Genomic DNA, 26,834 nt, shown 5'->3' with positions numbered 1-26,834 from the left:
CCCGTGCACATCCCCTGGCCTTTGATCGAAGTACTGGGAATAAATGAGTTTGGAGAAAGTATGCTCCCCATGAACTAAGATTCTTCTTTTCCGAACATCAAGACAAAATACAGCAAATCAATTCTGATACCTTTAAAATCTAAAATTCAGTGGCAGCACATAACAAACCTATGGTGAAATTTTTAAGTTTATTGTAAAATCTCATTAGTACAGCTGGAAAAATGCTTCAGTTTATAACTTCAAAGAAAAATATTTTTATGTGTATACATTAGACCCCATATCTATATATGATCTAAAGAGAATGCTCAATTCTCATTAAAATAACATAGGACAAACTACAAAATAGTAAAAACAAACTAGGAAAAATTTGAAACCTTTGTGTCATTTCCTTTTCTAAATTTGTTACTTTAGATATAAGATTACAAATGAAAGTCATTTTTCAGATCGTTTTTGCTTTAAGTCTTCTGCATCTAGGAACTAAAGATCACACACATACACAAACTCACACAAAGCAATTAGAGAAAAGTCAAGTCTTCAGGAAGATAAAACCAATAATCCAAACTTTCTTCCAGAAACCTATGACTGGCCCATCTGCATAATTTTCAGGGTCCAATACAAAATGAAAATGTGAGATCTAGTACTTTAAAATATTGTTATTAGACAGCAACAACAGAATATTGAACTAAGCACAGGCCATGCTGAGTGCTAGCCCTCTGTTACTGCATGTTCAAGAGGCTGGCCCTGCTTCTACATTTTCCCCATGGTTGCTTCTCATTCTAACACTAATTTTCATTTCATTTCCAATTCCCATGCAAAATCATAGAGACTTATTAGAAAGTATATGAATATTTATGAAAATATTAAACCTATTCATAATTTTTGATGCAGAAAACATATTATAATACAGTTGGTATGTGAGGTATTGGTTGGAATATGCATTCAATAAAGTTCTCCTTGATTGATTCATTATAAATACTGGGCAAAACAAAGCTAACAAAGACCTCTCTAACTGAATATCAACTGCTCTAGTATTTATTTTTAGTGTCATTTCTTTTTATTTTACTTGAAAGTCAGAGAGAGAGAGAGACAGAGAAAGACAAACAGATTTCTTCCATTTACTGGTTTACTCCCCAGATGTTTGTATTAGCCAGGGCTGGGCCACATAAAGTCAGAAACTTTGAATTTCATCCTGTTTCCTACATGTGTGGCAGGAACCTAAGTACTTGAGGATAAGCATTAACAGGAAGTTGAATCAGAGATGGAGTAGCAAGGATTCGAAACAGGCACTCTGATAGGGTATGCAAGCATCCCAATGGTGGCCTAACCATTGCACTAAATGTCCATTCAGTGATAAATTTATATAAAAGAATTTAACGTTTTTAGAAGTATCTATCTGTTACGTTTAAGGAATTATTTGTATCTAGTATAAATAATGTTGGCTGTTTTGCTTAGTACTCATTGAGAAATTAGGGCAAATAAAATGGAATAAAGAATTGAACACTATTTTATAAATGTGGAAATGAGCTTGTAAATTTGATTATACACAGACTATGCCAGCAATTTGCTATCTAATGTTTGTGATTGAATTTTTTTTAAATTTTAAAATAGTGAAATTAACATAGGAAAGTTATTACATTATATTATGAAGAATTTAGTGCCTAGATTTAAATCCTATTTGTATTGTCTCATAATTAAAATTTCAAAAATGATGGATGTATATAATATACTGATATATATTGTTATTTTTCATGTTTAAAAAGTAATGATGTGGAGCCGGCGCCGTGGCTCAATAGGCTAATCCTCCACCTTGCGGCTCCGGCACACCGGGTTCTAGTCCCGGTTGGGGCGCCGGATTCTGTCCCGGTTGCCCCTCTTCCAGGCCAGCTCTCTTCTATGGCCAGGGAGTGCAGTGGAGGATGGCCCAAGTGCTTGGGCCCTGCACCCCATGGGAGACCAGGAAAAGCACCTGGCTCCTGGCTCCTGCCAGGATCAGCGCGGTGCGCCGGCTGCAGCGGCGGCCATTGGAGGGTGAACCAACGGCAAAGGAAGACCTTTCTCTCTGTCTCTCTCTCTCACTGTCCACTCTGCCTGTCAAAAAAAAAAAAAAAAAAAAAAATTAAAAAAAAAAAAAAGTAATGATGTGCATATACATGTCACAAAATAAAGCAGTACTGGAGAAATAACAATGGAAAACCATACTCACATTCCAGTCCCCAGTCACATTTGCCATCAATCTGATTACTATCACATAAATTATCTCCTGACTCACTGCTGTGATAAAACTTAGATCAAATTCAGTTTCCCTCACTTCCATTATGTATTTTTTTAAAGTGTAAATGCTTTTTTTTTTTTTTTTTTGACAGGCAGAGTGGACAGTGAGAGAGACAGAGAGAAAGGTCTTCCTTTTCCGTTGGTTCACCCTTCAATGGCCACTGCAGCCGGCACGCTGCGGCCGGCGCACCACGCTGATCCAAAGCACCTGCGCCATCCTCCACTGCACTCCCGGGCCACAGCAGAGAGCTGGACAGGAAGATGAGCAACCAGGACAGAATCCGGCGCCTAGACCAGGACTAGAACCTGGTGTGTCGGCGCCACAGGCAGAGGATTAGCCTATTGAGCCGCCTCGCTGGCCTCCATTATGTATTAAACTTCTCTGTCTTTTGTTGTTTTAAGTAGTGTCTCTTGCCTTCACTCTGAGATAATTTCTCTTGAGTTCCTTCTTCCTACCTTCTTTTTTCTGGCAGTTGTATCACTGCCTGTTAAAGGGTTGAACAGTCATCTTCAGCAACGGTGAAAAACCAGAAAACAGCTATTGCATTTTGTAACTTTTAGCTTTGTCACTTACATAGCTGATGACACACTTTTCCCCTCTGGGTCCAGTGTCACAGCTCTGATATCATCTTGCATCTCATTGAAATGGATTCTATTTTCTTGTACTTCAGCAAGCACACAAATATTGTTTGTTATAGATATTTAATATTTCAACCTATTCTGTCTTGTTTTTTCCTAGAATTTTCTTATCACCTTTAGTCTGCCCATATTACATGAGTAATATGAGCTTACTTTAGCATATCCTGACTCAATTTACTCTATGTCTTCTCTTTTAGAAGTCACTCAACTTAGATTCTAATTTTCAGCTTCTGTTTCCTTCTTAAGGGCCCACTTCCATTTTCTTGGAATCCTGGATGAATTTCACTATTGATGACATAGTCTTCCTTTATTTTTACTTTGAAACTATGCTTTCTTCAACATCTTCAAAAGGAAGTGTATTAAGAAGTATGTCGACTACTTCACTTCCTTGCCCGCTTCCTGCTAATGCACCTGGGAAGGCAGCGGATGATGGCCCAACTGCTCACATCTCTGCCACCTAAGTGGGAGACCCAGATGGAGGCTCTGGCTCCCGCCTTCTGCCTGGCCTAGCCCTGGCTTCTGCAGGTAGAAGATCTCTGTCTCTCCTTCTCTCTCTGTCCTTCTGCCTTTCAAACAAATAAACACTTTTTTTTTAACAAAAAGAGAGAGAAGGAAGGAGGGAGGGAAGCAGGGAAGGAAGAAAATAGGCAGGAAGGGAGATTCAGAAAATATGGAAGGGAAAAGAAGAATAGAACACTCATGTGAGTGACTCTTGTGAGTGACTGCAATTAATGTTAGAATTCTAGACTAAACCCTACTCGATATTTGAAGCATTGAAGATACTACAAAGTTTCATTTGTAGATGCTGTTATGATTGATCAAAGTCCAAGTACTTGACCTGTACCTTTCCTGCAAACTTTGTACCCCACATATCCAAAGTGCTAGATCATTAATAAAATCAGGCAAATCAGACAAACAACCTTAATGTGACAGCCCTAGTATTCCCTAATAAGCTTTCCCCTTCACAACTCCCTTTCCAAAAACAAAAGTCTAGGACACATTTTAAGTAGTTTGAAGGTAATATTCTGAGCCCCATTTTTCCTTAACAGGAACACAGATATGAAAGGCAAACAGGAGATCTGAAAGAGGGAATCTGATGAGGCAGGATGCAAACATTTCTCTTGAATATTCTAAAACCATGCCATGACATTTAAAATGCTTAAGGTCAACATAGGAAACAAAACGCTTCCTCTCCCACTAATTTCAACTGCTAATTTTAACCTCTCATCAGCAAAACTACATATTTAATGTTGAACTCCTGAAGAATAAACCAAATTCCACCTTCCGGACATAGTGTATTATTGTCATCATTCATTGTCAGCTCCAAAAGTATAAAATTAGTGTAGCCATACACTTACTTGTTGTATGGTATATAAACTTTTGGGGGTTTGGGGGCTGGATCAACTAGGCTAACACAGACTCTCTAATAAATGCAAGCATTTATTTCTGATTTTTAGCCCAAAGTTGGGTTTAAAGTATTAGAATTGCAATAAACTATTACTTGCAGGCATTTTTTTTGCTTAATCTTATTCTGAAAAGAAGAAGATAAATTATTAATTTATATATTTATATAAATTAATAATTTATATATTTATAATTTGTTTTGAGCCTTTGGAATGATTTATTTTTCTCTTCTACTTATTCTCAGAGTGCTAATCATTAAGAATCACAAGCAATACTTTGTAATCCTGTCTATTTGTAAATATACTTGGAAGTATTAAGTTGTTAACTGAGAACAATGTAATGTAAACATTGATAAGGTTTAAAAGTCTGCGTTGGTGAGGCCAGCATTGTGGTGCAGTGGGTTAAGCCACACTTGGAAAACCGGTATCTAATATTGGAGCACTAGTGAAGTTCAGCTGTTCTGCTTCTGACCTAGATCCCTGCTAATGCACCTGGGAAAGCACCAGAAGCCTGCCCAAGCACTCGGGCACCTGCCACCCACATGCAATACCCCAACGGATTTCAGGACCAGCTCTAGCCACTATAGCCATCTAAGGAGTTAACCAGTGGGTGGAAGTGCTCTCTTGCGCTCGCTCTCTCTCTTTCTCCCTCCATCTCTTCCTCTGTCACTCTGCCTTTCAAATAAATAAATCTTTTTAAAAATTAAAAAACAGATCTACCTTGTGAATGGCCTGTCAAAAATGTGTTCCATAACAATTTGAACATTACCATTTTCAAAAAGCAAAAAAAATACTTTAGCCAAGATATTCTAATAGATTTTCAGGATCATAATTCAGAGTGTTCTAAAAGCAAAAGGCAATTATTTTTTCATTGAGACCATAAAATATTCTGTCCTACAAATTGAAAAAATAAAACTAAATCTAGAATCCTAGCTCTTCTGACTTCACCCAGTGGTACCTCTACAGTAATTTCAGCCAGATAGTTTGGACATTTAAAAACTTATTTTCTTCTCCTCTTCATTTAATTATATTTATTGAATGTCACCACTAAGAGAAAAGAATCCATAAGCTATTACTAGCTACAGATGATGATAGGACTTTATTTTCAAAGAATAAAGTCAAAATTTAACTCAGTTTTGATTGAACCTTCATTTCATAAATTAGTAAAATGTGTACATAATCTAAGGCATGAGTGTACAGAAATTTATACACAGTAAACTGTTAAATACTGAGACACAGGATACATCTGAAATAACAGGAGGAAATAAAATCTAGCAGCTTTAAATTCCAAATTGCACCGACATCATTTATTTATAACATTCTATCAGAAGACAAACAAGTCCCACTCAGCTGGAGGACTGAGGACGCCTTAGACACAGGGCAGCTGGCAACTGAGAGCCTCTTAGGCCTGTGCACACGTCACTGCCTTTGTAAACATGAAAATCAAGAGGGGCATAAATGCTAACTAAATTTTTGGTAGAGAAACAAATGCAAACTTACATCTTAAGCATTTGTTTAGACTTCTATTCTGATGGTACACAATGTCCCCCTGATTAAAACTATTAACCGGAGACCTGCACTGTGGCACCACAGATTAAGCCACCTCCTGTGGTGTCTGCATCCCAAATCAGTCATTTGAATCCTGGCTCTTTCATTTCCTATCCAGTTCCATGCTAATGCTCCTGGGAAGATGGCCCAATTGCTTGGGTTCCACCTGCCTACTTGGGAGACCTGGATAGAATTCCAGGCCCCTGGCTTTGGCAGTCCAGACTGGCTCTGGCCCTTTAGCCATTTGTGGAATGAACCAGAAAATGGAAGGTTTCTTTTTCTTTCTCTCTCTCTCCCTCCCTCCAACTCCACCATGCAAATAAATATATTCTCTAAAAAATAAAGCTATTAATTTCATCTCTGTGTTAATGTTACCCAAAGATGATCTGGTGACTGATTATAAATTTCTTAACTCCTAAGAAACTGTATTACATTAGGGGCCAGCGCTGTGGCACAGGAGGTTAATGCCCTGGCCTGAAGTGCCAGCATCCCATATGGGCACTGGTTCAAGACCTGGCTATTCCACTTCTGATCCACTTTCTGCTATGGCCTGGGAGAGCAGTGGAAGATGTCCCAAGTCCTTGGGCCCCTGCACCTACATGGGAGACCTGGAAGAAGCTCAGGGCTCCTGGCTTCAGATTGGCACAAGTCCGGCCGTTGCGGCCAATTGGAGAGTGAACCAGCAGATGGAAGACCTCTCTCTCTCTCTCTCTCTCTCTGCCCCTCCTCTTTCTGAGTAACTCTAACCTTCAAATAAATTGTCTTTAGGGGGCGGAGCCAAGATGGCGGAATAGTGAGGGCGCGCACCGATAGTCCGGGAAAATTTAGTTTAATAAAAGGGGAGTTACGGTAGCCGCAGAAAAAAGAACCAGGAAAAAATTGCACGGGAATCGTGAATCGGAGGACCTACTGGGAGAACAAGGTCGCCCACCGCGCGGAAGCCAAGTCGCGGGACCAAGCCGCAGAAGCCCCAGTGCTCCAAGGGGAGTGCATGCCACACAGACAACAGCGGGGAGACTTGGGACGCTCCACACATCGGCGCTGGAAGGGGAGGTGAGCTCAATAACCCGAGACATTGGTGGGGAAACGGGGGTCAGAATCTAGAGGGGGGCCGGAAAGTGCAGCAAACTCACTACCGGAAAGAAGGAAAAAAAAAAGCTTCGGGGTTTCTCTTCCCCCTAACCTTGCAAAGGTTACAAGGCTGCAAGGCTAGAATTCCCAAGAGACAAAGAGCAGGCCTGTGCTCTGGATTTACATATCAATGGGGGAGAGCTAAGGAACTGAGTCACTACAATTCAGTAGCCTAGGCAACCCAGTGGGAGTCCAGAGGAGCCAAAGACTGGAAGCTAAATACCATCAATTCTGCACAGCCGTGCCCTGCGGTGTTACTTACCCCCTGAATAAATAAAATAAATAAATAAATAAAAAGAGAGAAATTTACCACGCATAACCTGAGGGTGTCACCTTTGCACACCCTTAACCTGGAAGAACCAGGCAGAGCTCTCAGGCCGCACCCATCTCAAGCCTCCAAGGCTCCTCCAACAGCAGGCAGTCCACTTAACACGGACACAGTATAAATAAAAAAAAAAAAAAAAAAAAAGAAAAAAAAAAACTCACAGTGACGCAAGAAGAATTAACTATGCCGAGTAACAAACACAGAAATAGAGGGAGCAAGATCAACGATGACACTATGATGCCTCCAAATAAGCAAAACACCCCAAGCCAAGAGTATGAAGATGATGAGATAGAAGAAATGCAAGATACGGATTTCAAAAAATTTATGATAAGAACATTTAGAAGTTTTCAAAAGCAAATCCTTGAACTACAGAAATCCTTAATGGACAAGATTGAAAATCTCTCTCGTGAAAACGAAATTTTAAGGAAGAGTCAAAATGAAACTCAGAAACTAGTAGAACAGGAAAGTGTTATAGTGAAGAGAAATCAAAATGAAATGAAGAGCTCAATAGATCAAATGACAAACACATTAGAAAGCCTTAAAAACAGAATGGGTGAAGCAGAAGAGAGAATATCGGACTTAGAAGATAGAGCACAGGAAAACATACAGTCAAACCAAAGAAAAGAAGAGGAAATTAGAAACCTAAAAAATATTGTTGGGAATCTACAGGATACTATCAAAAAAACCAACATTCGAGTTCTAGGAGTTCCTGAAGGCATGGAGAGAGAGAAAGGATTGGAAGGCCTTTTTAGTGAGATACTAGCAGAGAACTTTCCAGGTTTGGAGAAGGACAGAGATATCCTAGTACAGGAAGCTCATAGAACCCCCAATAAACATGACCAAAAGAGATCCTCACCACGACACGTGGTAATTAAACTTACCACAGTGAAACATAAAGAAAAGATCCTAAAATGTGCAAGAGAGAAACGTCAGATTACTCTCAGAGGATCTCCAATCAGACTCACAGCTGACTTCTCATCAGAAACCCTACAAGCTAGGAGGGAATGGCGAGACATAGCACAGGTGCTAAGAGAGAAAAATTGCCAGCCCAGAATATTATATCCTGCAAAGCTCTCATTTGTGAATGAAGGTGAAATAAAGACCTTTCATAGCAAACAGAAATTGAAAGACTTTGTGGCCACTCGTCCGGCCCTGCAAAAGATACTTAAAGATGTGCTACACTCAGAAACACAGAAACACGGCCATCAATATGAAAGAAGGGAAGGGAAGAACACCTACCAGTAAAAGAGCATGGGAAGCTCAAAGCATATACTAGAAAATATTTCCGGGAAAATGGCAGGGCAAAGTCACTACGTATCAATAGTCACATTGAACATTAATGGTCTGAACTCTTCAGTTAAAAGACACCGTTTAGCTGACTGGCTCACAGAACACAACCCAACTATTTGTTGCCTACAAGAAACACATCTCTCTAACAAAGAGGCATGCAGACTGAAAGTGAAAGGTTGGAAAAAGATATTCCATGCCAACAGAAACCAAAAAAAAGCAGGTGTAGCCATATTAATATCAGACAAAATAAACTTTAATACAAAAACTGTTAAGAGAGACAAAGAGGGACACTATATAATGATTAAGGGTTCAATTCAACAGGAAGATGTAACTATTATAAATGTATATGCACCTAATTACAGGGCACCAGTCTATTTAAAAGATATGTTAAGGGACTTAAAGGGAGATTTAGATTCCAATACAATAGTACTGGGGGACTTCAATACTCCACTCTCAGAAATAGACAGATCATCCGGACAGAAGATCAACAAGGAAACAGCAGATTTAATTGACACTATTGCCCAAATGGATCTAACAGATATCTACAGAACTTTCAACCCTACATCTACAGACTTCACATTCTTCTCAGCAGCGCATGGAACCTTCTCTAGGATTGATCACATACTAGGCCATAAAGCAAGTCTCAGCAAATTTAAAAGAATTAGAATCATACCATGCAGCTTCTCAGACCACAGCGGGATGAAGCTGGAAATTAGCAACTCAGGAAACCCCAGAAAGTATGCAAACACATGGAGACTGAACAACATGCTCCTGAATGAACACTGGGTCATTCAAGAAATCAAAAGAGAAATCAAAAACTTTCTGGAAGTAAATGAAGACAACAACACAACATATCAAAACTTATGGGATACAGCAAAAGCAGTGTTAAGAGGAAAGTTTATATCAATAGGTGCCTATATCAAGAAATTGGAAAGGTACCAAATAAATGAGCTTTCAGCGCACCTCAAGGACCTAGAAAAACTGCAGCAAACCAAACCCAAATCTAGTAGGAGAAGAGAAATAATTAAAACCAGAGAAGAAATTAACAGGATTGAATCCAAAAAAACATTACAAAAAATCAGCCAAGCGAGAAGCTGGTTTTTTGAAAAAATAAACAAAATTGACACCCCATTGGCCCAACTAACTAAAAAAAGAAGAGAAAAGACCCAAATCAATAAAATCAGAGATGAAAAAGGAAACGTAACAACAGACACCACAGAAATAAAAAGAATCATCAGAAATTACTACAAGGACCTGTATGCCAGCAAAGAGGGAAACCTATCAGAAATGGATACATTCCTGGACACATGCAACCTACCTAAATTGAACCATGAAGACATCGAAAACCTAAATAGACCCATAACTGAAACAGAAATTGAAACAGTAATAAAGGCCCTCCCAACAAAGAAAAGCCCAGGACCAGATGGATTCACCGCTGAATTCTACCAGACATTTAAAGAAGAACTAATCCCATTTCTTCTCAAACTATTCAGAACAATCGAAAAAGAGGGAATCCTCCCAAATTCTTTCTATGAAGCCAGCATCACCTTAATCCCTAAGCCAGAGAAAGATGCAGCACTGAAAGAAAATTACAGACCAATATCCCTGATGAACATAGACGCAAAAATCCTCAATAAAATTCTGGCCAATAGAATACAACAACACATCAGGAAAATCATCCACCCAGACCAAGTGGGATTCATCCCTGGTATGCAGGGATGGTTCAACATTCGCAAATCAATCAATGTGATTCACCACATTAACAGACTGCAGAAGAAAAACCATATGATTATCTCAATTGATGCAGAGAAAGCATTTGATAAAATTCAACACCCTTTCATGATGAAAACTCTAAGCAAATTGGGTATAGAAGGAACATTCCTCAATATAATCAAAGCAATTTATAAAAAACCCACAGCCAGCATCCTATTGAATGGGGAAAAGTTGGAAGCATTTCCACTGAAATCTGGCACCAGGCAGGGATGCCCACTCTCACCACTGCTATTTAACATAGTTCTGGAAGTTTTAGCCAGAGCCATCAGACAACAAAAGAAATCAAAGGAATACAAATCAAGAAGGAAGAAGTCAAACTATCCCTCTTTGCAGACGATATGATTCTGTACTTAGAGGATCCAAAGAACTCTACTAAGAGACTATTGGAACTCATAGAGGAGTTTGGCAAAGTGGCAGGATATAAAATCAATGCACAAAAATCAACAGCCTTTGTATACACAAGAAATGCCATGACTGAGAAAGAGCTGCTAAGGTAAATCCCATTCACAATAGCTACAAAAACAATCAAATACCTTGGAATAAACTTAACCAAGGACGTTAAAGATCTCTACGATGAAAATTACAAAACCTTAAAGAAAGAAATAGAAGAGGATACCAAGAAATGGAAAAATCTTCCATGCTCATGGATTGCAAGAATCAATATCATCAAAATGTCCATTATCCAAAAAGCAATTTATATATTCAATGCAATATCAATGAAAATACCGAAGACATTCTTCTCAGATCTGGAAAAAATGATGCTGAAATTCATATGGAGGCACAAGAGACCTCGAATAGCTAAAGCAATCTTGTACAACAAAAACAAAGCCGGAGGCATCACAATACCAGACTTCAGGACATACTACAGGGCAGTTGTAATCAAAACAGCATGGTACTGGTACAGAAACAGATGGATAGACCAATGGAACAGAATTGAAACACCAGAAATCAACCCAAACATCTACAGCCAACTTATATTTGATCAAGGATCTAAAACTAATTCCTGGAGCAAGGACAGTCTATTCAATAAATGGTGCTGGGAAAACTGGATTTCCACGTGCAGAATCATGAAGTAAGACCCCTACCTTACACCTTACACAAAAATCCACTCAACGTGGATTAAAGACCTAAATCTTCGTCCTGACACCATTAAGTTATTAGAGAACATTGGAGAAACCCTTCAAGATATTGGCACAGGCAAAGAATTTCTGGAAAAGACCCGGGAGGCACAGACAGTCAAAGCCAAAATCAACTATTGGGATTGCATCAAATTGAGAAGTTTCTGTACTGCAAAAGAAACAGTCAGCAGAGTGAAGAGACAACCGACAGAATGGGAAAAAATATTTGCAAACTATGCAACAGATAAAGGGTTAATAACCAGAATCTACAAAGAGATCAAGAAACTCCACAAAAACAAAACCAACAACCCACTTAAGAGATGGGCCAAGGACTTCAATAGACATTTTTCAAAAGAGGAAATCCAAATGGCCAACAGGCACATGAAAAAATGTTCAAGGTCACTAGCAATCAGGGAAATGCAAATCAAAACCACAATGAGGTTTCACCTCACCCCGGTTAGAATGGCTCACATACAGAAATCTACCAACAACAGATGCTGGCGAGGATGTGGGGAAAAAGGGACACTAACCCACTGTTGGTGGGAATGCAAACTGGTCAAGCCACTATGGAAATCAGTCTGGAGATTCCTCAGAAACCTGAATATAACCCTACCATTCGACCCAGCCATCCCACTCCTTGGAATTTACCCAAAGGAGTTTAAATTGATAAACAAAAAAGCGGTCTGCACCCTAATGTTTATTGCAGCACAATTCACAATAGCCAAGACCTGGAACCAACCTAAATGCCCATCAACGGTAGACTGGATAAAGAAATTATGGGATATGTATTCTTTAGAGTACTATACCGCAGTAAGAAACAACGAAATCCAGTCATTTGCAATAAAATGGAGGAATCTGGAACACATCATGCTGAGTGAAGTAAGCCAGTCCCAAAGGGACAAATACCATATGTTCTCCCTGATCGGTGACAACTGACTCAACACCAAAAAGGAAACCTCCTGAAGTGAAATGGACACTATGAGAAATGGTGACTTGATCAGCATAGCTCTGACTGCTAATGGACAACTTAATACATTATCCCTCATAGTATTTTTTTTTGTCTGTTCTACTTAATATGACTGGTTTAATTCTGTAATTATCACACAGTTATTCTTAAGTGTTGAAAATTAACTGAAATGTGATCCCTGTTAAACATAAGAGTGGGAATAAGAGAGGGAAGAGATGTATAATTTGGGACATTCTCGGGCTGACTTGCCCCAATTGGTAGAGTTGGAAACATACCAGGGGATTCCAATTCAATCCCATCAAGGTGGCATGTGCCAATGCCATCTCACTACTCCAAGTGATCAATTTCAGTTCACAATTGATCATAATGAAAGGACTAAGAGTCAAAGGGAGCACATAAACAAGTCTAGTATCTGCTAACACCAACCGATAGAATAAATAAAGGGGAGAGTGATCCAACATGGGAAGTGAGATACTCAGCAGACTCATAGAATGGCGGATGTCCTAAATAGCACTCTGGCCTCAGAATCAGCCCTAAAGGCACTCGGATCTGGCTGAAAAGCCCATGAGAGTATTTCAGGCATGGAAAGCCAAGACACTCTGGCAAAAAGATCTCTGTGAGTGAGATCCCAGTGGAAAGAACAGGTCTTCAAAGAGGGAGGTGCCTTTCTCTGAAGGGAGGAGAGAACCTCCACTTTGACTATGACCGTGTCTAAACAAGATAAGAGTCGGAGAACTCAAGGGGCTTCCATAGCCTTGGAAACTCATAACTGGTGCATAGGGAGATTACTGATGCCATAAACAGGAGTGTCAATTGGTAAAGTCAACAACAGGAGTCACTGTGCACTTACTCCTCATGTAGGATCTCGGTCCTTAACGTGCTGTACACTGAGGCTTAATGCTATAACGAGTACTCAAACAGTATATTTCACTTTGTGTTTCTATGGGGGTGCAAACGACTGAAATCTTTACTTAATGTACACTAAACTGATCTTCTGTAAAAAAAAAAAAAAAAAAAAAAAAAAGAAAGAAATTTTCAATTCCCAACTTGACTCTCACTGGGATTAAACATGACAATAGGTCTGATCTGATTTCATCATCATTTAAAAAAAATCATCTATTATTTTTCACTTTATGTTTCTGTGTGGGAGCAAACTGTTGAAATACTTACTTAAGGTATACTAAGCTGATCTTCTGTATATTAAGATAATCGAAAATGAATCTTGATGTGAATGGAAGGGGAGAGGGAGTGGGAAAGGGGAGGGTTATTGGTGGGAGGGACGGTATGGGGGGGGAAGCCATTGTAACCCATGAGTCGTACTTTGGAAATTTATATTCATTAAATAAAAGATAAAAAAAAAATAAATTGTCTTTAAAAAAATGTATTCATTAATGTTTTCCTCTTAATCTGCATGTACTTTATAGGTTTTGGAATGTGAAAAAGGCAGAGGTCCATAGGGTGAGAACAGAAGAGGAAAGTATTGCTATTTAGATACATTTGAAAAGATGTCAGTCAACACCTCAGGAATTCATATTAAAACATACCCATTAAGAGGAAGGGAATCCAGCAAAAAGGAAGAAAGGAATTTAAAGGCTTGAAATAAATGGAAGTGCTTAATTCAGCCACAAATTTCCATTCTTGTTCATTCATTTATCTACACATTAATTGATGTAAGTAATGATTATTTATTGCCTCCATAATGCTAAAATCAATTCCAGGAAGTAAACATTAATAGAACAGACAAAAAACTCTACCATCACAGAACTTATATTCTAGTGGGAGCAATCAAAGAGGTCATACAACTTACGCACTTTATGTCGGTTGGCCATAAAGGTCCTGGGGTAGAATATACAGCAGCCACATGGTAGGCAGCATGTGCAGGATGAGCAAGGGTACACAGAGAGGAGCCACGCAGGTGTCAGAGAAAAGGTGATGAATAATGGAGTGGGAATTCTGTTAATAGCTCACCTTTTCTTCCCTTCAGCTCTGCTCCAGGAGAATTTTCATCTCAACTCTTCACAAGCACATTTCCAATCACCCTACTTACTGGGTGTCCTGCTCTCAGTTGTGACATTTTGTGTCACATACAGCTGTGCAGACTTTAAAAAGCATGCTACCTTCTAATCGCAAGTTAACAGTTTGTCTGCCACACTTCTATAGATGCTAGCAGAAGTCACAATAGTCCTGGGTTAGACCTTTTCAAAGCTGTTTATTGTTAAAAAAAAAAAAAAAAAAAAAAAAAAAAAAAAACAATTAGGGCCTGCGCCTGCAGTGCTGCTCCACTTCTGATTTAGCTTTCTGCTGTGGCCTGGGAAAGCAGTAGAAGACGGTCCAAGTCTTTGAGCCCCTATACCCGCATGGCAGACCCAGAAGCTCCTGGCTCCTGGCTTCAGATCAGCACAGCTCTGGCCATTGCAGCCAACTGGGGAGTGAACCAGCACATGGAGGACCTCTCTCTCTTTCTCTGCCTCTCCTTCCCTCTGTGTGTAATTCTGACTTTCAAATAAATAAATAAATCTTTTTAAAAATCCCTAAGAATGTAGCCAAGAACAAATGTTGTCAATGACTCTCTGCAAGACAAAATCACAAGAAATCCATAGAGAACTGGTTCTCCATAGGGGCAGTTCACAACTGCCCACTAACTCCCCAACCCCAGATGCACACAAGTTACCAAAACTTTCTTTCTCTACATTCACGCTGGCAATCCTAACTCTTCTTTTCTGGTCAAAATGTCTAGATTCCCGAATCCAACTTCCTGCTTCTGAGGATCTTCCAAATCCAATACCCATTAGTTCATATTCCTATAATAAAATTTAATTAAAGTTGAATCAATATAAAAGATGACCTACATCTTACAGAAACTGCAAAGTACCTGAAACCTGATTTCAATATCCTAAAATAATCCGATAATACATTTCACTCCTTAATAATATATTTTCTTAACTCTAGGGAGGATTATGAAACACAATTTACCCTATGGTGTTAATAACTGATAACAGCCTGAATTAGTTACCACTTCAAGGGTATTCCCACTTTAACAAGTACATGGCCATAAGCAAAGAAATTGTCATTATTTGAACAAGCAAGAGGGGTTAACTGAAAATTTATATTGAGGAGGGGGAAAGCCTTTTATGTCTCTACTTCAGAACAAGATTCTGTCCTGTGCAAACAATGTATGACCTCAGGTATACGACACAGGCTCAAAAGACCCAGATTCGTTTTATCCAAAACAGGTCTGCTTTTATCTATGTTCTATATCGAATCATCAGCAAAGGTTTCATTGAATTAAAAGCTTTGTCACTAAGGAAAAGAAAACAACAACAAGACATATCTGAAGGTCACTGATGTAATTTATTTATGACTTGGAATGGTCCAAACTTTCAGATCTTTCATTTTCTTTCCTGTTGTCCACTTACACATTAATTAAGGAGGGTATGTTTGGGGCAGGCAGTCTCTGCCTGTGATTCCATTAACCATGGGGCTCTTTCCTAACCCAACTGGCTTCAGTAAACTCTAAAAACAGTGAGTACGGATTTTATTTTCTAGAAAATCAATTTTTTTTTAAGTACAGCATTTAAATAGATCTTTAAATATTCAGATTACCTGAGGGAAACATTTCTTTCAATTCACTGTAGGAGCATTTGCTGCTAATTTCTGCTTAATTAGAGAAGAAACATTTTCTCTCCATTACATTTGGTGTAACAGAATATAATTTGATTGAGTACTGGAAACTTGTGACAATATGAGAATGTGTCTTATGATTTGTAGGCTAGAGTTGAGTATCATGGGCATAACTGGTGGGAATTTGCATTGTGATTTTGCAGAAAAATTGCTGCTTCTTTCTATAACTGTATTCCCAGAATACCCAATTACTTCAACTCAAGAAGAAATACCAAAGACTTCTGTCTTAGTGACTCAATCATTAAAACTGCATGACAGAAATTTTATAGTAATAGCCAACAGGGAATGAATAATTCTCAAAATTTGAAAATATGCTCATGTTTTCCTTAGGGTACTTTTTATTTTTTAAAAAATGCATATAAAAAGAATAGGCATTTTTCTAAGTACTTATTTTTGCTAAAATTTAAAGATAATTTTAATTTGGTTACTATTATTAAAGAGGATAGCACTTTTTTTGACAGGCAGAGTGGACAGTGAGAGAGAGACAGAGAGAAAGGTCTTCCTTTGCCGTTGGTTCACCCTCCAATGGCTGCCACAGCTGGCGCACTGTGGCCAGCACACCACGCTGATCTGAAGGCAGGAGCCAGGTGCTTTTCCTGGTCTCCCATGGGGTGCAGGGCCCAAGCACTTGGGCCATCCTCCACTGCACTCCTGGGACACAGCAGAGAGCTGGCCTGGAAGAGGGGTAATGGGGACAGAATCCGGTGCCCCAACCGGGACTAGACCCCGGTGTGCTGGCGCCGCAAGGCAGAGGATTAGCCTATTGAGCCGCGGCGCCAGGCGAGGATAGCACTTTTAACAATTACTTCAATCATGTCAATGCTCTTGGTGTTCATAGACATTGAGACTCAAGTATTTAGCCTACAACAAATCCTTCCAAGCCAGGCTCACTCCACTGCCCGTCACCTTCAGGGCATGTTTGCCTTTCATGTGCATCATCATCTACTAAAAACATTGTGATCATCCATCCACCTTGGTTGGCAGCACTGAGTCCTGTCTAGGGCTAGGCTGCATCCCTCCAGGAATTTCATAAATAAATCACTGCCACTTGTTTGACTGCTTTTTAAATCTAGGAAATCAATATGCTTCTCTCTATGTGTGGTATCCCAGAAAATTATTTATAAAAACTGTCAAATAAGTACTGCTTAATAACTGATCTAGTACCAATCTCAAGTATGCCAGGTTATCATTCTGGAATTTACCACTAAAGCAAAATAGCAATGCAAATTTAACTTGGACATTTAAGCAACACCATATATTTTCATAGGAATTCCTTTACATAAGGTCTATATGCTCTAAAAAGTTAATAGCATTCTGGATTTTGTCTCAAGAATTTTCTATTTACCGTGTATATGTCTATGATTTATCTATTTACATATTTTATGTCTATGCTTTAAGCTTTACTAGTGTATTGATCTATGACCTAATGTGATCAAATTACCAGAGGAAAACATCATAGAAACTCTGCAATAAATTGGCATAGCAAAGAATTCTTGGAAAAGACCCCAGAAGCAAAGGCAATAAAAGTAAATGTGGATAAATGAGACTATATCAAGCTAGGAAGCTTCTGTACTATAAAGAAAACACTCAACAAAGTAAAGAGGCAAGCAACAGAATGGGAGGAAATATTTGTGAACTATGCAACTGATAAAGGATTAATATCCAGAATCTATAAAGAGCTCAAGAAACTCAACAGTTAAAAAATAATCAGTTGAACCAAGAAATGGGCAAAGGACACGAACAGGTACTTTTCAAAGGATTAAATTCAAATGGCCAACAGATACATGAAAAAATGTTTAGGATCACTAGCCATCAGGGAAATGCATATCAAAACCACAATGAGATTTCACCTCACCCTGGTTAGACTGACTCTCATCCAAATATAATAAAAAAAAAAAAATAACAACTGCTGGTGAGGATGTGGGGGGGGGGCAAGGTATGGTATGGAGATTCCTCAGAAATCTGAAAATAGACTTACTATATGATCCAGCCATCCCACTCCTGGGAATATACCCAAATGAAATATAAGCAGTATATGAAAATGTTATCTGCACCCCCATGTTTATTGCAACTCAATTCACAACAGCTAAGATATTGATTCAACCCAGATGTCCATCAATTGATGATTGCATAAAGCAAATGTGGGATACATACACTGTGGAATATTACTCAGCCATATAAAAGAATAAAATAAAATCTGTACATATAAATTACATGAAATTTGTTCATCTTATATAAACATTTAAATAAAAACATTTACTGCTATCATACATATATGTGAGAATTGTCAATTTGAAAATAAGTCTCCTTAATTTTATGCTTAGGTTTATCACATTTTATCAAATATTTTTCAAATATTTGACCACTTAAGATGGATTGTTCAAAATATAAACTATTTCATGCATTTTTCTCATTTATTAATTCTTTTAATTTTAAAAATTCTAAGGAATCATGGATTTCAACACATGTTAATGTAGCCAGCCTGAGAAGGAAGTTTATAACTGTATACATTAAAAAAAGAAAACACTGGAACCTCTTAGGAAATGGAACCTCTAAGGAAATGAAGCAAATGACATTATATTATAAAACTTAAAATTTAAAGATATGAATACAATAATATCAAAACAAGTACACAAATAATGAAAAATATTCTTCAAAATCATGAGTAATTCTCATGAATAAAATAAAATTAGTAAAACATGGCAGGTTTTTAACATAGTGTTTAAGATAACTTCTGTCTTAGAACAGAGTGCGTGGGTTCAATCGCCAGTTCTGCCTCTGGATTCCAGCTTCCTGCTAGTATAGATTGGGAGGCAGCAATTACGGCTCAAATGATTGGGTTCTTGCTACCCATGTGGGAGAACTGTATTGAGTTCACAGCTCTCAGCTTTGACATGGCCCAGCTCTGGCTGTTGCAGAAGCCTGCTCTCTCTTTCTCTTATTGCTTTTAATATCTTTCCCTATCAAATAAACAAATTTTAAATCTACTAAAACAGACTAAAATTATCAAGACTTTTAAAAATTTTTCCTCTTATATGCTCTATATTTATTTCAAAATTTATGACATAATGATATGAATTTTGCCATAACTGTAAAAAAGTATGTTATGGTAGAAATTCCTAGAAAAATGCATCTTACCAGAACTGATTAAATAAATTTTGAAATAGAGCACATCTACAACTGTGAGGGGCCGGTACCATGGCTCACTTGGCTAATCCTCTGCCTGCAGTGCCGGCATCCCATATGGGCGCCGTGTTCTAGTCCTTGTTGCTCCTCTTCCAGTCCAGCTCTCTGCTGTGGCCCAGGAAGGCAGTGGAGGATGGCCCAAGTGCTTGGGCGCCTGCACCTGCGTGGCAGATCAGGAGGAAGCACCTGGCTCCTGGCTTCGCTTGGCGTAGCTCCGACCGTGGCGGCCATTGCGGGGTGAACCAACGGTAGGAAGACCATTCTCTCCGTCTCTCTCTCTCTCACTGCCTAACTCTATCTGTCAAATATATTTAAAAAAAAAAAAAGTATGTTATGGTAGAAGTTCCTAGAAAAATGCATCTTACCAGAACTGATTAAAGAAATTTTGAAATAAAGCACATCTACAAATGTGAAAGAAATGTAAACTAAAGGGGTTGGTGTTACGGCATAGCAGATGCAGCTGCCGTGTGGGATGCTAGCATCCCATATGAGAGCCAGCTGGAAACCTGGCTGCTCTACTTTATTTATTTATTTATTTATTTATTTGACAGGCAGAGTGGACACTGAGAGAGAGAGACAGAGAGAAAGGTCTTCCTTTGCCGTTGGCTCACCCTCCAATGGCCGCCGTGGCCGGTGCGCTGCTCTACTTTCAATTCAGCTTACTGCTTATGTGCCTGAGAAAGCAGCAAAAGATAAATCAAGTGCTTAGGCCCCTGCCACCCACGTGAGAGACCGGGAAGAAGCTCCAGACTGTTAACTTTGGCCTGACACAGCCCTGTCTGTTTTGACTATTTGGGGAATGAACCACTCATCTACAGCACTTTGGAAAATGTTTACTTTTTTTTATAATACTGAATAATGTCTATGCATCAAGTTTATGTTGCTCTTATCACAATTATCCTCCATAAAATCTCTACAATTTTTTAAAAAGATTTATTTATGTTTTTGAAAGTCAAAGTTACAGAGAGGCAGAGGCAGAGAGAGAGAGAATCTTCCATTTTGTGGTTCACTCCCTAGATGGCTGCAAGGGCTGGAGCTGCACCCATCTGAAGCCAGAAGCCTGGAGCTTCTTCTGGGTCTTCCACTTGGAAGCAGGGTCCAAGGACCTGGGCCATATTCCACTGCTTTCCCAGGCCACAGCAGAGAGCTGGATTGGAAGTAGAGCAGCCAGGACTAGAACTGGTGCCCATATGGGATGCCAACAGTGCAGGCAGTAGCCCTACCTACTATGCAACAGCACTGGCCCCAATTTACATAATAATAACATTATTTTACATCTGTGATATAACTTGTGTATATGTAACTTGGGTATCAATACTAGGTATGGTGAGGTTTTTAAATTTTAGCAATTCTAGGGTGTGTTACTTTTGCATCTCATAGGTTCCTTTAAGGGAGGGTTTGATAACATGGTTTATACTTATTTTTTTTAAGATTTATTTTTATTTTGTTTGAAATGACTGGATAAAGGAATTATGGTATATATATATATAATATATATTATAGAATACTACTCAGCTGTTAAAAAAATGGACACAATTGGAAACCATCATATTTAGTGAAATAAGCCAGTCCCAAAAAGACAGATACCATATATTTTCCTAACTAATCGAATACCTAAAATGTAGTTTATTGGAGTGAAATGGAAATTTCAAGATTCAATGATGTTTATAGCCCTGTTCTCCTGTTGAAGAAATGTGTTTTTTTTTTTAAATACTATTTGTTGAACTCTTTTACTTAGTGTAGGGTTAATTTCACAATCATTAAGTAAATTGAAAGTAGATGTTTGTAAACATTAAGAATGGAAATGGGAAGAGGAAGAAGGATTGTAGCATGGGCAGGAGGAGGTAGGGTGGCAATGATCACTATGTTCCTAAATTGGTGTATGTGAAATACATGAAACTTGTATAACAGATAAATTTTTTTTTGACAGGCAGAGTGGACAGTGAGAGAGAGAGACAGAGAGAAAGGTCTTCCTTTTGCCATTGGTTCACCCTCCAATGGCCGCCGTGGCCGGCACGCTGCAGCCAACGCACCGCGCTGATCCGATGGCAGGAGCCAAGTGCTTCTCCTGGTCTCCCATGGGGTGCAGGGCCCAAGCACTTGGGCCATCCTCCACTGCACTCCCTGGCCACAGCAGAGAGCTGGCCTGGAAGAGGGGCAACCGGGACAGAATCCCTTGCCCCGACCGGGACTAGAACCTGGTGTGCCGGCGCCGCAAGGCAGAGGATTAGCCTAGTGAGCCGCCGTGGCACCGGCTAAATTTTTTTTTAAAGTTTTATTTTTATTTTGTTTAAAAGGTAGAGTTAGAGGAAGATCTATCCTCTAGCTCATTCTCCATACCAAGTGAACACCACACTGTGTTAGCAAATATAAAGGGTATGGGAACATGCTAACTGAGCATGTTAAATAGATTCAACTATTTTGGAAGAAGTTCTTTTCTTGCTAAAGCTGAACTTAACACACAGTAGTTGAACAAACATGAGGCAGACAAGTTAAAAGTTATTCATGACTGCATTCTATAATAAAAAATTAGAAATAATCCCCTTAAGAGAACAGATAAGCAAACTGCACTTTATTTATAGAATGGAGTAGAATGCACCATTAAAAATTAGGAAACTGCACTACAACCAGCATTGCGAATGAATCTCATCAACTGAGTTTGAATGAAAGAAGCCATACCCCAAATTACACATTCTGTTTGATTTCATTTACAAACCTAAAGCACTAACTAAACAATTGTTTTTACGGGCTAGGAGTTATTATGGCCACCAAGACAAGAGTAATATTAAATGAGGATAACAATAGAGAGTCTGAGAGGGACTGTGATGTGCTAGAATATTTTTTTTACCTGAATGTCTCAGTAATCAATGTATTTATTTTATATTAGGCTGTAAAATTTCCTGTTGACTTTTTTTCATAATCTATTGTGTACACTATTCAATGGGTCAATTCAGAAAGGGTTCCGTGGGAGAGACAGAGGACAGAAAATGAAGAGAGAGAGATAGCGCCAGCATTGTACCACAGTGGGTTAAGCCACCACTTGCAATGCTGATACCCCGTATCAGAACACAAGTCTGAGTCCTAGCTGCTCCACTTCTCATTCAGCTCCCTGATAATGCACATGGGAAGGCAGCAGATGATAGCCTGACTACTCGTCTCCATCCTGGGAGAACAGGATGGAGTTATGACTTCTGGCTTCAGTCTAGCACAGTCCCTGCTAATACAACCATTTGGGAAGTGAACCAGCATATGGAAGATCTCGTTCTCTATTTCCTGCTGCCTTTCAAATAGATAAATACACAAATATTTTGTCAGAAAAGAAGAGATAAAAGTTAATATTCTACTACGATAACCAGATGGTATTTCTGGTGCTTGGGCCCCTGCACCCACATGGGAAATTCAGAAGCAGCTCCTGGCTCCTGGCTTTTGGTTTGGCTCAGCTCTGGCAGTTGTGGCCATTTGGGGACTGAACCAGCAGATGGAAGATAGCTCGCTCTCTCTCTCTTTCAAATAAATAAATCTTTTTTTAAAAAAAACTATGCTTTCCAGGTTCTAACATAATCCTAATTCACCTTTAACAATAAAAAAGTTCTAAAATCCAACTTTTAGTGTTATAATAACTGATTGCCATCATTCAGGGAGGCATTGACAGCTCTCAATGATTTATATCATTTCTCATTCCATAAACATCCATGTTTCCTTGTTTGTTTACCAAGATGGTTCTGAAAATGAATTACAATATGTCACACTATGTAATTTTTATTAAGTATAAATTTAAAAAGAGAAAACATTTGTTTGCTTTAATTACTGGGCCTTGTCACAGGACCAAATGAACCAACTGTCCTAATGACAGTTTGCTACCATTTCAAGCCCATCTATTTTAATGAGAATTTTACATTTTGAATCCAAAACCATCTATGTCAACTAAAAATCTGATGGCTCAATGACTATTCGGAAATTCTAATTCCACAGTTTTTTAAATCTACTTCAGATTAGAAGAAAAAGGAAAAGGAAAACAATTCTATTTGTGCGTTACAAATGTTAATAGAAGTTCCAAAATTTAAGGGAAGCTTCAGCATAACCTTAGAACCAATATAAGTAAGCATTCATTCGGAAACTAAAACTTTTAGCTCTGGGTGACACAGTCAGTATTCTGATGTTCTACGCATTTGGTTTTTGGAATGACCCTCTGGGCTTTTCAATTGCTTTTAAGAACTAATGCCAAATTAGCAGTTTCACTCAAACCTTAAAAAGTGATTTAAAAAAAGCAGTGGAAAACCTGAGCTAATTAAAACTTAATGACAAGGGGAAATTTCCTCGTTGGAAGGTGAAGTTTAATAGTCACTTATTTGAGTTAGGTGCATCCAAGAACTTGCAAAACATACTAATTTGTATTCAATTCACTGGAAAACTGGCAGTACAAAGCAAACAAATTCTGGCAGGGCATTTCAAAGATCATAAAAACCTTGCTTTTCATTGAAAATTATTTTTGTTTGGATTTTTTAAAAGCTGGCTTTGCTTTTATTATTTATGTGTTTTTTCATGTGTTTGAGTGGCACAAGCTGTGCTGTACTGAGGAGTTTGGTCAGCATTCTTGGCAGGCTGCAGATATGAAATTCTTACTCTGTTACTATTTCCACCCCCAATCTTGCTTTCTCATTAGATTTAAAGCAATACTTGATTCAGCACAAATATAAAGGTGATGAACGATTAAACAGTGTGAAACCTAACTATAAATGTGCTTGAAACCAACACTACATACCACTTCTAGAAATGTAAAAGATGTATCTCATATTCTTTCTAAATGCTTATTATTCTGCATAATATATAGTAAAATAACGTGACAAAAACAATGGGGCAGATCATTATTTTGTGTCCATACTGATTGAAGTTTAAACAAAAGATCTCACTGTCCTCAAGTTTTGCTTCTTTTTCCAATTCTCTAAATTTTTTTTCCTTCCACTACAGTAACTATATTTTCCTTTTTTAAACATTTATTCATTTAAAAGGCAGAGTTGCAGAGAAAGAGAGGAAGTGACAGAGAGATCTGTTACCCGCTGGGTCACTCGCCAAATGACCTCAGTGGCCAGGGCTGGGCCAGGACAAAGCCAAGAACTTGGAACGCTGAGTCTCCCGCAACGGTGGTAGGGCCCAAACACTTGGACCATCCTCTGTTTCTTTTCCAGGTGCATTGGCAGGGAGGTGGATCAGAAGCAGAGCAGCTAGGACTCAAATAAGCACTCATATGGGATGTCAGCATCACAGACAGCAGCTTAACCAGCTGTGCCACAAGTAACGCTGGCCTAAAGCAACCACATTTTCAAGTTTGCAATGATATATTTAATCACAAATACTGAGATACACAGATTTAATCATGATTACGGGGTTTCAATTATTGGCAGCACATGATCATTGTCATATTAACGTCTTGATAGGAAAGTGGCGCCATTTGTACAGCAATCAAGTTTCTATGATGTATGTAAGTTCATGTACTCCATTTATGCCATGTTCATATACATCCTAGATACTTCCAGAAGTTTCCAAAGTTGAGAGTTTCAAACTTGAGAGAGACTGTAATCATGCAATTACTTTTTTTCTACTTTAGTATGTACTAAAAAGAGGTTTTCCACTTTTTATGTCACAGCGAGCACCTAATGTCCTTTTATCTTTCTCAACTATATTTTTCCTGCTCCTTCTCTTAAAATTTAAATATTATAAAAATAATTCTTTGGGTCCAGCACTGTGGTTGAGCAGATAAAGCCAACACCTGTGATGCTGACATCCCATATGGCCGCTGGTCCATGCCTCACTGCCCGACTTCAGATCCAGGGCCCTGTTAATGGCCTGGGAAAGCAGAAGATGGCTCAGGTGTTTGGACCCTACCACCTACATGGGAGACATGGATGAAGCTCCTGGTTTCAGCGTGGCTCAGTCCTGGTTGTTGCAGCCACTTGGAGAGTAAACCAGTGGATGGAAATCTCTATCTCTTCCTCTCTCTCTGTAACTCTGTCAAATAAATAAACAAATCCCTAAAAAGAAATTCCTTGAAGAATCACAAATAAAAGTAAAGATATCTATCTCATATTCATTACATGGTAACAGTTTTCCTATTTTCTTACAGTTCCAGGATTACTTCTTGGAAAACTTTTATAACTGAGCTAATATTCCACAATTACAAAATATATCAGGTTCTGTATCTAAAAGCCAAAATGCCTGCAAGGGGTAACCTTTGAAACAAATTATGAAAACATTAAGCAAACAAAATTCTGTGATTATGATAACTCCCTGGGACTGAGGCCTCCAGCAAAAGTGAGCCACTAAACAATGCCCTGTGCTTAAGGTTACATTCGCCTGCCAGATGATTACAGGAGAAATGTGGATATTAAGGCCTCTGGATGTGAGCTTGAGACATTATTAAAAAACGCAGCTGCACGCATACATCACACATGTTTTTGTAGTGCGAATTATGTGGAACAACACAAAAAGGAAACGCCTTCCCATCATTTATCATTCATTTCTACTCTGAAAAGCTTGCAGAACATAGAACATCTTTAAAAACTTTGTTCAGTCAATGAGGCAGCTCTGATCTGCGGAATGAGGTTCAAGCTTCCTGTCACCTACATAAATCCTTTTTACTTCTATCAGTTTCAGGATGCTTCTCTGACATTTACGGGCCACCAATAGGCTCCCTGTTGGCTAATGTAACACCTGCAGATTGGGTCATTAGAAACATAAAATTTGAGTAATTTAGATGGATAAAATTTCCTACAGTTGCTCAAAAGATTCTGCCTCACTCCAAAGTGCTTTTCACAGCCAGAAACCTACATGATACATTTCTGAACTACAAAAAAAATAAATAAAGTGAGTAATCATTCTAATGTTATCACTGTGAGGGACCACTGTCCCGGATCAAATACTTAATTCCATGTTTCTAGAATCGAGGGTCTCCATTTTTGAGTTTCTCCATTGTTCTGTTTTAAATGACCACATTATCTGAACACTCACTGAATACTGTTAGTGAACACGGCAAAGCCTTCTGTGCTGATGCGAGCTCACAGTGTATTAAGAGAAGTAAATGGAAATAGTATTCCAGATTGTTGGTAATGTGATGGATAACATGTATATGCACAAACACCATTAACAAGTGTGCAAGTATATCACAGTACTTCACAACTACTTAGTTACGCCCAGACTATAAAAGCCATTAAAGGTCAAACAAAATTAGTCAAACTAATTGGAATCACTTTGCTAGTGCCCTGTAGCTCCTAATATTCCACCAAGAACACACAAAAAAGATTCGTTATAATAAATAAACTCTGCAAACACTAGTAGGAGAACAAAGTATACGTCTTTCATACTATTTCTAAATACTTAAAAACTGTATCAGAAGGCCGGCACCACGGCTCACTAGGCTAATCCTCCACCTGCAGCATGACACCCCGGGTTCTAGTCCCGGTCGGGGCACCGGATTCTGTTCCGGTTGTTCCTCTTCCAGTCCAGTT

This window comes from Oryctolagus cuniculus, chromosome 16, assembly GCF_051225735.1.
Source record: "Oryctolagus cuniculus isolate XC-2025 breed Fujian yellow rabbit chromosome 16, ASM5122573v1, whole genome shotgun sequence".
Taxonomy (NCBI): domain Eukaryota; kingdom Metazoa; phylum Chordata; class Mammalia; order Lagomorpha; family Leporidae; genus Oryctolagus; species Oryctolagus cuniculus.
Note: the sequence above shows the minus strand (reverse complement) of the source record.